Source organism: Trachypithecus francoisi, unplaced genomic scaffold, assembly GCF_009764315.1.
Source record: "Trachypithecus francoisi isolate TF-2019V2 unplaced genomic scaffold, Tfra_2.0 Lachesis_group13, whole genome shotgun sequence".
NCBI lineage: Eukaryota > Metazoa > Chordata > Mammalia > Primates > Cercopithecidae > Trachypithecus > Trachypithecus francoisi.
In genome coordinates this window covers 13,115,946-13,130,904 of record NW_022681458.1, presented here as the reverse complement: position 1 = coordinate 13,130,904, position 14,959 = coordinate 13,115,946, and positions in this window count along the sequence as shown.

The window sequence follows — 14,959 nt, the reverse complement described above, 5'->3', positions numbered from 1 at the left end:
ATGCCTCAGCCTCCGGAGCAGCTGGGATCACAGGCCTGCGCCACCACGCCTGACTAATTTTTGTATTTTTAGTAAAGACAGGGTTTCGCTGTGTTGGCCAGAGTGGTCTTGAACTCTTGGCCTCCAGTGACCCGCCCGCCTCAGTCTCCCAAAGTGCTGGGAGGATCACTTGAGCCCAGGAGTTCAAGACCAGTCTGGGCAACATAGCGGGACCCAGTCTCTACAAAAAATACAGAAATAAACTGGGCATGATGCCATGCAGCTTTAGCCCCAGCTATTTGAAAGGCTGGGGTGGGAGGATCACTTGAGCCTGGGAGATGGAGGCTGCAGTAGCCATGATAGTGCCACTGTACTCCAGCCTGGGTGATAGAGTGAAAAGGGGACAGGCATTCTTCTAAGCACATACATCTATCATGTTGCACAGAGAGGGAAATGGCACAGAGAAGTTAAGAAACTTGCTCAAAGTACATAACTGCTGCCAGGGGCGCTGCACACACAGCAATGCTATGGGCTGGGGAAGGCTTTTGAGAGGGGACACTTACCTGGACAGCAATGCGCAGAATTAATTGGTTCACGGGGAGAATGGAGCTGTGTCAGCGATCCTGGGCAAAGCAATGAGGGCCCAAGACAACAGGAGAGTAGGAATGGCAAGAGTATTTGTGTGGAGTTAAGGCATAACACAAAACCCAACAAATGAGGGGAACTTCTGCGATGACAAAATAGGCAAGATGACAATGGTGATTTAACAATGCACTGGGACTTCTACTCTGTTATTAGAGATTTGAGAAATTGTACAAGGTATCCCAGTTTATTTGTTATTTTTATTTTATTTTATCTTATTTTTTCAACAAGTTCTTGCTGTGTTGCCCAAGTTGGAGTGCAGTGGCACCATCATGGCCGACTAAAGCCTCAACCTCCTGGGCTCAAGCGATCCTCCCACCTCGGCCTCCTGAGTAGTTGAGATCACAGGTGCATGCTACCACACTTTTCACATTTTGTGATAGAATTGAGGTCTTGCTGTGTTGCCCAGGCTGGTCTCAAACAGCTGGGCTCAAGTGATCTTCCTAAGATGCTTGGATTACAGGTGTGTGCCGCTGTGCCTGGCCCCATTTTAAAATTCTTATCAAATATGATCAATTAGGTCAGAAACTGGCCATTTCCTTTAAAGTTGTTTGTTTCGCTCTGTTAAGATGTAGCAGGAAAGGGAGTTGATAATCTAAAAATGCTGTCTAATAAATGTGCATGACAACTCCCTTATATATCACTGATCCTGATCTTGGTGTGTTTATTCTATTGCAGATGCAGTGTGAAATCATTTTTTGGAGAAAAGGCAGATCTGCTTGACTGACTACATTGGGCTGATCTGAAAATATCTAGGCTTGAAAAAAATTGCCTTTCTTTTTTTTTTTGAGACGGAGTCTTGTGCTGTCACCCAGGCTGAAGTGCAATGGCGCAATCTCTGCTCACTGCAACCTCTGCCTCCTGGGCTCAAGCAGTTCTCCTGTCTCAGCCACCTGAGTAGCTGGGATTACAGGCATGCGCCACCACACCTGGCTAATTTTTATATTTTTAGTAGAGGTGGGAGTTTCACCATGTTGGCCAGGCTGGTCTCGAACTCCTGACCTCAAATGATCTGCCTGCCTCAGCCTCCCAAAGTGCTGGGATTACAGGCACGAGCCACCATGCCTGGCCTGCTTTTTTATTTTATTTATTTATTTATTTTTAATTTATTTTTTGAGACGAGGTCTTCCTCTTTTGCTCAGGCTGGAATGCAGTGATGGGATCTCAGCTCACTGCAACCTCCACCTCCCAGGTTTAGGCGATTCTCTCACCTCAGCCTCCCAAGTAGCTGAGACTAGTTATGTGCTACCATATCTGGCTAATTTTTGTATTTTTAGTAGAGATGAGGTTTTACCATATTGGCCAGGCTGGTCTCGAGCTCCTGACCTCAAGTGATCCACTCGTCTTGGCCTCCCAAAGTGCTGGGATTACAGGCATGAGCCACCACAGCCAGCCAAAAATTGCTTTTTCAGTCTACTTAAATGAATCCTTCCTTCTTTCCTTCCTTCCTTCCTTCCTTCCTTCCTTCCTTCCTTCCCTCCCCCCGCCTCCCTCCTTCCTTCCTTTCTTCCTAAGCTTTTCTTTTCTTTTTTTTCCTTCTTTCTTTCCTTTCAAGACAGGGTCTCACTGTCACCCAGGCTGGAGTGCAACCTTGACCTCCTAGGCTTAAGCAATCCTCTTGCTTTAGTCTCTCAAGTAGCTGGAACTACAGGCATGCACCACCACACCTGCCTAATTTAATTTTTTTTTTTTGTCGAGACAGGGTCCTGCTCTGTTGTCCAGGCTGGTCTCAACATCATGGCCTCAAACAATTTTCCTACCTTATCCTCCCAAATTGCTGTAATTACAGGTGTGAGCCACCTCCTACTTATTGAATGTTGATCTTTTGCATTCATTTTAAGAATGTTTGGATGCAGGTTGTAGACTAATAACACACATAGAGGGATCACAGGACTTGGCACATGTATAGTTTGCCACTAAATATTGTTAGAATGAGCAAATGTTATATATATAATATATCTACATATAGGTCAGGCGTGGTGCCTCACACTTGTAATCCCAGCACTTCGGGAGGCTGAGGCAGGCGGATCACTTGAGGTCAGGAGTTTGAGGCCAGCCTGGCCAACAGGGTGAAACTCCATCTCTACTAAAAATACAAAAAGTAGCTCAACATGGTGGAATGTGCCTGTAATCCCAGCTACTTGGAAGGCTGAGACAGGAGAATCGCTTGAACACCCGGAGGCAGAGGTTGCAGTGAGCCGAGATTATGCCACTGCACTCCAGCCTGGGAACAGAGCAAGACTCTATCTCAATAAAATAAAATAAAATAAAATAAAACCATATATATGATATATATAATATATAGATTATATATGTGTTTGTATATGTTACTTGTGTTCACCATAGTATACTTATGTTATATGTGAAATTCATATGTATGTTATACATGTTACTTATATATAACAGATATATATACCTCAGATTATATATGTTACAAATTTTTACACATCCATATGTTATATGTATATACATATGTGTGTATGTATAACACATATATGTTCTCAGAGTTTAAACTTTGTGACTTAACACATGATTTTTGTAAAATCTAGTAATTTTCAGAACGTACGTTCTCGAATACATTGTTTCCATTGTTAAGGCTTGCCTCCACCTCACTGTGCCTGTTGCTTTCTGATCTTTGTGTCAACTGTGATGGCAGGGACTTCCCCCTTGTGTTTACTTTATGCTCTGCGGCTTCTACCAGAGGTTCTCACAGGTCAGAGTATTACCATCCAAAAGTCCTTTAGGCACTTCAATCCAGACAAAGCAAAGGCATCAAGATCTTCTATATGTACTTATATGAAGAATGTCCATTGGCTCACACCTATAGTCCCAGCAATTTGGGAGGCCTAAGTGGGCGGATCACTTGAGGTCAGGAGTTCGAGACCAGCGTGGGCAACATGGTGAAGCCCTGTCCTTACTAAAATTACAAAAATGACTGTGTGTGGTGGTGGGGGCCTGTAACCCCAGCTACTCAGGAGGCTGAGGCAAGAGATCATTGCTTGAACCCAGGAGGCAGAGGTTGCCATCAGCCGAGCCAAGTTCACGCCACTGCACTCCAGCCTGGGCAACAGAGCAAGACTCTGTCTCAAATATAAAAAAAATCCTTGAATTGTGTGTTTGTGCTGGCTGGCTAGTGAGTTGTTTGTGAAAAGGGTGAGTGTATGGTGTAAGAAGGTGCACATGGAGAAATGACGGTTGATTTTGTCACCAGTAGAGGGTCATGACTGCAAGTTGTCCAGGTTCTTGTCATTTTGAAAAAAGAACCGGACCAACTGCCCAGCAAAGAAAAAAAAAAAGAAAATAAAAAAAGAGAATGAAGCAAAAAAAGAATGAAAGCAGGAATTGATTGAATATGAAAGTACACTCCATAGTGTGGGTTCTGGCCCAGCAGTGCCTCAAGGGCCCAGATACAGAATCTTTTTGGGTTCAAATACTGCCTAGAAGTTTCCCACTGGCCACTTCATACTCACCTCATGTAAATGAAGTGGTAGCCCGCAACCAGTCTGATTGGACAGCAGCCAATCAGAGGCTGAAGTGAAGTTACGAAGGTCACACTTCTGTGTAAACCTCTGATTGGTTGCTTTTTTGCACCAACTGGTTGGTTAGGGTGAAGTTACAAAGTTATAATTCTATGCAAATGGAGTACACAGAGAAGAAGAAGTGGCTGGAGGAGGCAGAGAGGTTGCCATGAGCGGAGATCACACCACTGCACTCCAGCCTGGGCGACGGAGTGAAACGCCATCTCAAAAATAAAAAACCAAACCCCAAAAAACCAAAGGTCAATTACTCAGAAATACAGTATAACATAGTAAACAATTTCTTAATTAACTTTTTGTAAGCACATTATCTACCAACAGTAGCATATTGTATTTGTCTGCTAGGGCTGCCATAAGAAAACACACAGGCTGGGGAGGCTTAAACAATAGAAATGTATTTTCTCACAGTCTGGAGGCTGGAAGTATAAGATCAAGATGCCAGTGAAACCACCTTTGTAAAATTACAATTGAGTAAATTATGGCAGTGAAAGCCGACTCCATCTTGCTTCTAACCTTTAAGCCGTCCTTGTTCATTGCTGGGCATAGGCAGAACTAACTTTGGGAAGGAATTCAGTTCATGGTTTGACTCTGAAATAAAATTGGTAATAACTCTTTCCCTAAAAGACCCCCTTCTTGCCTGGGGACCAGTCTGCCTTTGCAAGACCAACAAATTAGCTACAAGATTAGAAATTACAGATAAGGGGTCATGCAGCCTCTGGCTCCAAGAGTCCGAACCTCCCCTAATTGTTCTTGGGGATAATATCACTATTGTAAACCTAAGATGAGTGCTTGTGATATTTTGCAGACCCTGCACTGGATGGATTTGCTGATACCATCCAGACCGGTAACCTGGCTCAGCCAGTTCTGCCTTCCCACCCAGGAACAGAGAACAGCAAGAAAAATTCACTTCGGGCCAGGCGCGGTGGCTCACATCTGTAATCCCAGCACTTTGGGAGGCCAAGGTGGGCGGATCACTTGAGGTCAGGAGTTCAAGACCAGCCTGACCAACACAGCAAAACCCTGTCTCTAATAAAAATACAATATTAGGCAGGTGTGGTGTTGCGAGCTTGTAATCTCAGCTACTTGGGAGGTTGAGGCAGGAGAATCGCTTAAACCTGGGAGGCGGAGGTTGCAGTGAACTGAGACTGTACCATTGCACTCCCACGTGGGCAACAAGAGGGAAACTCCACCTCAAAAAACAAAAAAACAAACAAAAAAACAGGAAAAACTCACTTCGACCCCCTATGATTCCATCTCCAACCTGACCAATCAGAACTCCCCACTTCCCAAGCCCCTACCTGCCAAATTATCTTTAAAAGCTCTGATCTCTGAATGCTTGAATGCTCTGGGAGAATGATTTGGGTAGTAATAAAACTCTGGTTTCCCACACAGCCGGCTCTGCATAAATTACTTGCTCCACTGCAATTCCCCTGTCTTGATAAATTGGCTCTGTTTAGGCAGCAGGCAAGGTAAACCCATTGGGTGGTTATACCAGCAGGGTTGGTCTTTTCTGAATCTTCTCTTCTTGGCTTGCAGATGACCCTCCTGCCATGTCGACGTATGGCATTTTCTCTGTGTCCACTCATCTCTGGTGCCTCCTTTCTTTCTTCCTTCCTTCCTTCCTTCCTTCTTTTCCTTCCTTCCCTTCCCTTCTTCCTTCCTTCCTTCCTTCCCTCCCTCCCTCATTCCTTCCTTTCTTCCTTCCTTCCTTCCTTCTCTCTCTCTCTCTTTCTTTCTCTCTCTCTCTCTTTCCTTCCTTCCTTCATTTCTTCCTTCCTTCCTCCTTTTTTTTTTTGACAGAGTCTTGCCCTGTCGCCCAGGCTGGAGTGCAGTGGTATGATCTCAGCTCAATGCAACCTCCACCTCCCAGGTTCAAACAATTCTTCTGCCTCAGCCTCCTGAGTAACTGGGATTACAGGCACCCACCACCATGCCCAGCTAATTTTTGTATTTTTAGTAGAGATGGAGTTTCACCATGTTGACCAGGCTGGTCTTGAACACCTGACCTCCTGATCTGCCCGCCTTGGCCTCCCAAAGTGCTGGGACTACAGGTGTGAGCCACCATGCCTGGCCTGCCTTTTTCTTCTCATGGGAACACTGGCCATATTGAATTAGGGTCCCAACTTAAGGGCCTTATTGAACTGAATTACCTCCTAAGAGGCCCCATCTCCAAATACAGTCACATTAGGGGGTTAGGGCTTCAACATATGAATTTTGGTGGGAGGCAGGGGTCCCACTTCAGTCCATAGCACATATCATTATTGTAAATCCACAAAGGTGGAGTAGTTTGAACAAAACACGTAGAATTAGGGGAGCCCCAGACTAATTAATCTCTAAGAATAGAAGTGGGGAAGTTGACATATGATGTGTACATCCTGTACCTACTCCTACATGGGCTCGATACCTGTGAGCGAGAATATTTATTGTATTGTTTATAGAAGAAAAGGGTTTGAAACTACCTAATGACCCAACGAAGGAAGACTTAGTTAAGTTTGGTACATGTGTGAAAAGAAATAAAATATAGTAACAAATGAGAAGGAGCCAGCTGCCTATGTATTATTTTTATTTTATTTTATTGATGAGAAAATCGAGGTAAGAAATAGAATGGTATACTCAGTTATTACAGGGATCTGTATATGTATAGAATATCTTTTTCTTTTTCTTTTTCTTTTTTATTTTTTTGAGATGGAGTTTCACTCTTGTTGCTCAGACTGGAGTGCAATGGCATGATCTCGACTCACTGCAACTTCCACCTCCTGGGTTCAAGTGATTCTCCTGTCTCAGCCTCCTGAGTAGCTAGGATTATAGGCGCCCGCCACCATGCCAGGCTAATTTTTGTATTTTTAGTAGAGATGGGGTTTCACCATGTTGGTCAGGCTGGTCTAGAACTCCTGACTTCAAGTGATCCACCTGCCTTGGCCTCCCAAAGTGCTGGGATTACAGGGGTGAGCGACTGTACCTGGTCCAAACCTTTTTTTAATGACACAGGTAATATATGGATGCGTGCATGGCAAATTCAAATAATAAAAAAGTGTGCGGAATGTAAAGCAGGATGTGTCTTCATCTCACCGCCAATCTCATTTCTGCTCCTATAGTCATAGTCATGACAGGATGGGGCTGGCCACCAGCCAGACTAAGTGATTAGAGAGTGGGAACTTTCAGCTCCGCCCACTGACCTCCAGGGAGGGGACCAGGACTGGAGATGGAGCTCTATCCAACTTTTGAACAAAAAGATTCTGAGAGCTTCTGGGTTGGTGAATGCCCCAACTACCCAGGGACAAAAACTCCTGCACATACAGATACTTGCATGTTTAGAAACATATCTTACTGTTTTTTTTTGTTTTTGTTTTTTAAATATAGCAGTGGAATCAAGATGTATTTATTTTTCAGAAAGTTGATTCTTTTTCAATTAGCATTATGCTTTAGAGCTCTTTCCAGGCCAGTTTGTGTAGATCTACCTTATGCTTTGTTCTTTTTTTGAGACAGAGTCTTGCTCTGTTGCCCAGGCTGGAGTGCAGTGGCACAATCTCAGCTCACTGCAACCTCTGTCTCCTGGGTGATTCTCATGCCTCAGCCTCCCAAGTAGCTGGTATTACAGGTTTCTGCCACCACACCCAGCTAATTTTTCTATTTTTAGTAGAGACAGAGTTTCACCATGTTGTCCAAACTGGTCTCTGGCTTCTGATCTCAAGTGATCCTCCTGCCTCGGCCTCTCAAAGTGTTGGGATTACAGGCGTGAGCCATCGTGCCCAGCCAGCTCTCTCTTTTTATGTCGGGGTTTCTCAATCTTGGCTTGACTGACTTTGTGGGCTGGATAATTCTTTGTTGTAGGAGACTGTCTTGTGTTTTGTAGTGTTAACTAAAAGGTATCTGATACGGACCTCAATCAGTTTAAAAGTGTATTTTGCCAATAGTAAGGACATGCCCGGAAGAAAAAATCATGGAATCACAGAAGCAGCCTATGGCCTGTGTCTTTCTCCAATGATAAATTTGAGAGTTCCAATATTTAAAGGGAAAAAGTGAGCTGGAGGGAAAAAAGGGAGGGTACGGTAATCCACATGTTGCAAGAGAAAAGGAGCAGGTAAGGAAATAGTCAATCATGCATTTGTCTTGTCCTCAGTAAATCAGCACTTTACATAAGACACTGTGGCTGGGCGCAGTGGCTCACACCTGTAATCCCAGCATTTTGGGAGGCTGAGGAGGGCGGATCACCTGAGGTTAGTAGTTCAAGGCCAACCTGGCCAACACGGTGAAACCCCGTCTCTACTAAAAATACAAAAATTAGCCAGGCATGGTTGCACACGCCTGTAATCCCAGCTACCCAGGAGACTGAGGCAGGAGAATCACTGGAACCTGGGAGGTGGAGGTTGCAGTGAGCTGAGACAGCACCACTACACTGCAGCCTGGGCAACAGAGCGAGACTCTGTCTCAAGAAAAAGATAAATAAATAAAAAAATAAAAAGTTCCCACCCTCTAATCACTTAGTCTTGCTGGTGGTCAGCCCCATCCCGAGGCCATCTAGGGCTCTGCGCTAAGTAACCTCATTAGTATAAACTCAGGTAGGATTGAAAGGAGCCTCTTATAAAGAACAAAACACACTTTTTTTTTTTTTTTTGAGATTTGCCTGCCTTGCGCTCCCAAAGTGCTGGGATTACAAGCCTGAGCCATCTCGCCTAGGCACAAAAGACACTTTTGTCACTCAGCAAATTTTAGAGGTTTTAGGAGTTCTGTGTCAGAAACGAGGAACAAACCCCAACTACACGTTTTATGACGCTGCCTTCTATAAGAAGCAGAGAGGTGCTTTAGTAGAGACAGGGTGGCAAATGGCCAGAGATGAGATCTGAGAGCTAAGAGGACCAGGTCAAGAAATAAAGAAGTTAAAGGATTTCTGCTTTAGAGTCCTGAATATTTCTCTATGATAGACGCTAAAAATGGGTATCCCAGGTTGAAATTTGAATTCTGATAGGCTCACCTAAGTTGCTACAATTTGAACGCGTGCTAATGGCATCTGAATGGCCTATTTCTCACTCTTGTTAATGCTCGGTATTTATTTCTCTTGTGAAATCTGGAAGGAGCGTGAGGCACTTCCTTGAGTGTCAGGGATCCCAGGCTCATTTCCTCATGTAAGTTCTGCATCACTGCTCCTTTTTCTGGCAATTGCTTGTTCATATGTGTTAAGCAAAGTTAACGAACCTCTGTTACTTTCCTCATCTGTAAAATGGGGACAGTAATATCTTCCAACAACGTTCTGGAGAGAAAATTGTGTATGTCACTCGCAGAGAGCTTTGAGAGGTGCCTGGCCCAGGCCCAGGGGATGTTCGATGTACTCTGTGCATGGTGGTGCTAGTGCTGTTGAAAACTCCTGTGATTATTATGTGCTGATTTTTTTTTTTTTTTTTTTTTTCTGAGACGGACTCGCTCTGTCACCCAAGCTGGAGTGCAGTGGTGTGATCTCGGTTCACCGCAAGCTCCACCTCCCGGGTTCACGCCATTCTCCTGCCTCAGCCTCTCAAATAGCTGGGACTACAGGCACCCGCCACCTTGCCTGACTAACTTTTTGTATTTTTAGTAGAGACGGGGTTTCTCCTGACTTCGTGATCTGCCTGCCTCCGTCCCCTCAAAGTGCTGGGATTATAGGCGTAAGCCACCGAGTCCAGCCTACTATGTGCTGATTAATTGGAGGGATGGCCTGCCTGGCGTTGGCCGAGAGCAGAGTTTGAGGGACGACAAGCGGCAGGATCCCATCACACCCACATGTGGCCTCCACTCTGTGATCTTTTTGCCAGGTTGGTCTCTGCGATAAATCCGAACCCATCCGGCTCAATCCTCGTAGATGTTAAGGTTGTTCAAATTCTATTTCTTCTAATCCAGTGCTGACCAAGGAATGCTTTCTTTTCTTTTCTTTTTTTTTTTTGAGACGAAGTCTCACTCTTGTCCCCCAGGATGGTGTGCAGTGGTGAGATCTCAGCTCACTGCGACCTCCACCTCCCGGGTTCAAGTGATTCTTTCCTCAGCCTCCCGAGTAGCTGGGATTACAGGTGCCTGCCACCACACCTGGCTAATTTTTGTATTTTTAGTAGAGATGAGGTTTCACCATGTTGGTCAGGCCGGTCTTGAACTCCTGACCTCAGGTGATCTGCTTGCCTCGTCCTCCCAAAGTGCTGCGATTACAGGTGTGAGCCACCGTGCCAAGCCAGGGAAAGCTTTCATAATTGCTAGGTCTTTCAGAAAGTAGAGTTTATTTTAATTAAGTAAATAATTAAGCAATTGCTTTTAAGAGGATACGCTTGTCAGAGGATTTAAGAGTTGGCTTGCTTTGGGAGTTAAAGAAAAAAAAGTTGATCACTTCTGTAAGGTCCTCTGAACGGGCTACACTATGGTCGAGCCATTGTGACCCCTGTGACCCACACATACAGGCCTCCTGGAGTCCCAAAGCCTGCAGCAATAGGAGAGCCACTAAAGAAGAAGGAACAGCTAGTTCCTGCCTTAACTGATTAACCGACCTTGCAACATTCCACCATTGTTCCTGCCCAACCCTAACTAATCAATCCGCCTTGTGATATTGTACCTTGTGACCTTCCCCCACCTCGTTACTATGCACCTTGTGACATTCTTCCCCTGCCCAAAAACACTGTCCCTAACTGTAACTTTCCACTACTTTCCCCTTACCTGTAAAACTAACTGCAATGCCACCATCCTCCACTGACGCTCTTTTTGGACTCAGCCTGCTCGCACCTGAGTGAACAGACAGCCTTTTTGCTCACGCTTAGCCTGTCTCTTCAATGAGACGCAGGGTGTCTCTTCAATTACACGCGTGCACAACAACTTCTGGCCTTGTTTGGGCTTGGTAGCCTTAGCCACTGTTTCAGGCCTGAATGCCTCTGGGCCTCCCTCTAACCACGCTAAATTCCTACACGGACCTCAGCCAGATGCAGCTCTTCCAAGGGGCAGTCATCATAAGGTCCCAGCCGGGTACCCACCCATCAGCTTTGCTGGGTGCATTTTCAGTCTGCTTTTGTTCCATGCCTCTTTAACTGTGACACGAGGAGTGGGTCAACGGTTTTCATATGGATATCAGCATTTCTCCTTTGGAATTCATGGTCATTTGAAGGCTTCTGTGCTTTCTCTCTCTCTCTCTCTCTTTTTGAGACTGAGTCTCATTCTATTGCCCAGGCTGGAGTACAGTGGTGCAATCTCGGCTCACAGCAATCTCTGCCTCCCAGGTTCAAGAGATTCTCCTGCCTCAGGCTCCCAAATAGCTAGGATTACAGGCACCCACCACCATGCCTGGCTAATTTTTGTATTTTTAGCGGTCTGTCATCTTAACCACTTGGCCACCTCATCCTACAATTTTTGTATTTTTAGTAGAGACAGGATTTCAGCACGTTGGTCAGGCTGGTCTCGAACCCCTGACCTCAAATGATCTGCCTGCCTTCGCCTCCCAAAGTGCTGGGATTACAGGCATGAGCCACTGTGCCCAGCCTTTTTTTTTTTTTTTTTTGAGACAAAATCTCACTCTGTCACCCAGGCTGAAGTGCAGTGGCAAGATCTCAGCTCACTGCAAACTCTGCCTCCAGGTTCAAGCGAGTCTCCTGCCTCAGTCTCCCTAGTAGCTGGGACTACAGGGGCCCACCAGCATGCCTGGCTAATTTTTGTATTTTTAGTAGAGACAGTGTTTCACCATGTTGGCCAGGCTGGTCTCCAACTCCTGACCTCAAGTGATCCACCTGCCTCAGCCTCCTAAAGTGCTGGGATTACAGGAGTGAGCCACTGCACCCGGCTCTCTCTTTTTTTTTTAAATAGAGATGGGTTTTCGCATGTTACCCAAGCTGGTTTCGAACTCCTGAGCTCAAGCAGTCTGCCTGCCTCGGCCTCCCACAGTGCTGAGATTATAGGCATGAGCCACCACGCCTAGCCCTGTGCTTCTCTTTACCACAGCCTACAAACTCTGATGTAATCTAGTCCTCAACTACCAGCTTTCGGTGCACCCCTCTGTGCTGGACTGCAGCTCATCTCTTCTCAATCTTCCTTGCCTCAGGGCCTTTGCACCTACTGTCTCGTCAGTTTAGAACGCACTTTACTCCCATTTTGCACTTCTGGCTCCTTATCCCTCTGTCAGGTCTCACAGAGTCCTCTGCCCCATTATTGTCATCATTGCATTCCTTACACATTGACATTATATATATGTGCCATTTATGATCTGTTGTCCTCCACATTTGGTGCAAATATCGTGGAAGTCTGTCTGGTTTAGTGCTATATCCCTAGGGCTGGGACTAGCCTATGCTAATCAGTACAAATTAGTAGAATGAAAAACAGAACAAGAGTGACCTAATGTCTGCAGAAATGGGATCAGCAGTCCTAGTTCCCAAACACGCAGATACTGAGGGCCTGGTGTGGCCTTCAAGGCCTTCCCAAATCTTATGCCAGCTCTTTTTCTAAACTCAATGTCTAAAATTCCCCTTCATTCGAGCCATGTTTACATCAACCCGTACTCTTTCATCCACCATCTCTGCTGGTTAGACTGTTTGTTTCCTACTTGGAATACACTTTCTGCTACCCCCAGGCCACCTTTCAGCACGTGGGATGCTGACCTTTCCATGTGTGTAGTTGACATCTCCATGTGGATGCTGTGCAACCTCATGATGCTATTTTATGAGTTGGCGAGAGTCCAAAAAAGGGGCCTTGCTGGGTGAGCCTGAAGCAGCTGATGAAGAAGATCAAGGTGTCCTTGATGTCCTTGCCATTGTCCTTGTTCTACAGCTTACGTTGGTGCGTGGGGGAAGGCTCAGGCCTTCTTCCTCTGGGTTCACTGGCTCGTGTGTTCCTTTTCTTTTTCAAAAGCTACTGCAGGAAAAGTCTTGATAGCAGAAGTCAGTTATTAAAAGCTGTGCAAATGTACTAAAGATGACAGGTGCCAGACACATTTTCATTTAACATTTTACTCTCAACTGGGAATTGTTTGCCTTTGAAGGAATGTCAGGCACAGCTCCTAGTTGGGGCTGGAGCGTTTTTGTGATGTTCTGCCTAAGTCTTGGTCTAGAGAAGAAAACCGGCTGCATGGATAGCATGAAGAATCCCAATTCACTTGAGTAACAATTACGCAAAATCAGGGTTCAGGGCCCACTAGATAATCATCCAACATTTCTGTACTGACTCTTGCACATAGCACAAGAGAGTGAAGTATGCCAGATCCAGGAAAAGGCAAAGTTCAATAATTAGCTATAAATACAACTTTATAGCCATTTCCCCAGACTAAAGGGCGAAGTTTAATAACTGGCTATAAATACAACTTTATTGCTACATCTCCAGACTCTATTTTTATAGTGAGGATAATGGCTTCTTAAATGACTAACACAGTTGATAGCTACTGCTCTTTGTCTTTGAAGAAGCATATGGTATTTCGTGGAAATGTGCGTATGTGTGTTTGTGTTTGTATCTTAAGTCAAGCATTAACAAATAACACAGAAAGTCCCTTGTTTTCTTGTTTTGCACTTAGCCTTTTGCATCTCACTTCTTTCTTTCTTTCTTTCTTTCTTTCTTTCTTTCTTTTTCTCTCTTTCTTTCTTCTTTCTCTCTTTCTCTCTCTCTCCTTCTTTCTCTTCTTTCTCTTCTCTCTCTCTTTCCATCCCTCTTTCTCTCTCTCTTTCTCTCTTTCTCCCTTTCTTCCTTCCTTCCTTCCCTCCTTTCCTCCTTTTCTCCTTTCCTCCTTTCCCTCTTTCTTTCTTTCTTTCCTTCTTTCTTTCTTGACAGAGTCTCACTCTGTTGCCCAGGCTGGAGCGCACTGGCACAATCTTGGCTCACTGCAACCTCCGCCTCCCAGGTTCAAGCGATTCTCCTGCCTCAGCCTCCTGAGTAGCTGGGATTATAAGCGCCCACCACCATGCCCAGCTAATTTTTTTCTATTTTTAGTAGAGACGAGGTTTTACCATGTTGGCCAGGCTGGTATCGAACTCCTGACCTCAGGTGATCCACCCTCCTTGGCCTCCCAAAGTGCTGGGATTACAGGCATGAGCCACCGGGCCCCGCTACATCTTGCTCATTTCTAAGGAAAACTACCGAATGGGGATCTTTCTCCTGGCATGTACATGTAGGTATACAGTACCTCCTGTCTGAATTCTAACCAGGCCTGACCCTGCTTAGCTTCCTCAGTCAGATGATATCGGGTATGTTCAGGGTGTTACGGCCATAGACTATATAGTGTCTTACATAAGATATAACACATGTTATGCAAATAAATGGTATTCACACAAAAATATGCCTATCTTCCCCTCCATCCCATAGATTTTGGGTTTACCTATCAGCTCTCAGAGTGGAGGACTGAAGGAAGCCCAGAAAGACAAAAGCAATTTAGGCCAGGTGCGGTGGCTCATGCCTGTAATCCCAGCACTTTGGGAGGCCAAGTTGGGCGGATCACATGGTCAGTTCGAGACCAGCCTGGTCAACATGGTGAAACCTCATCTCTACTAAAAATACAAAAATCAGCCGGGCATGGTGGCGAGCGCCTGTAATCCCAGCTACTCGGGAGGCTGAGGCAAGAGAATCCCTTGAGGCTGGGTGCAGTGGCTCACGCCTGTAATCCCAGCACTGTGGGAGGCCGAGACGGGCGGATCACGAGGTCAGGAGATCGAGACCATCCTGGCTAACACGGTGAAACCCCGTCTCTATTAAAAAATACAAAAAACTAGCCGGGCGCAGTGGCGGGCGCCTGTAGTCCCAGCTACTCGGAGGCTGAGGCGGGAGAATGGCGGGAACCCGGGAGGCGGAGCTTGCAGTGAGCCGAGATCGCGCCACTGCACTCCAGC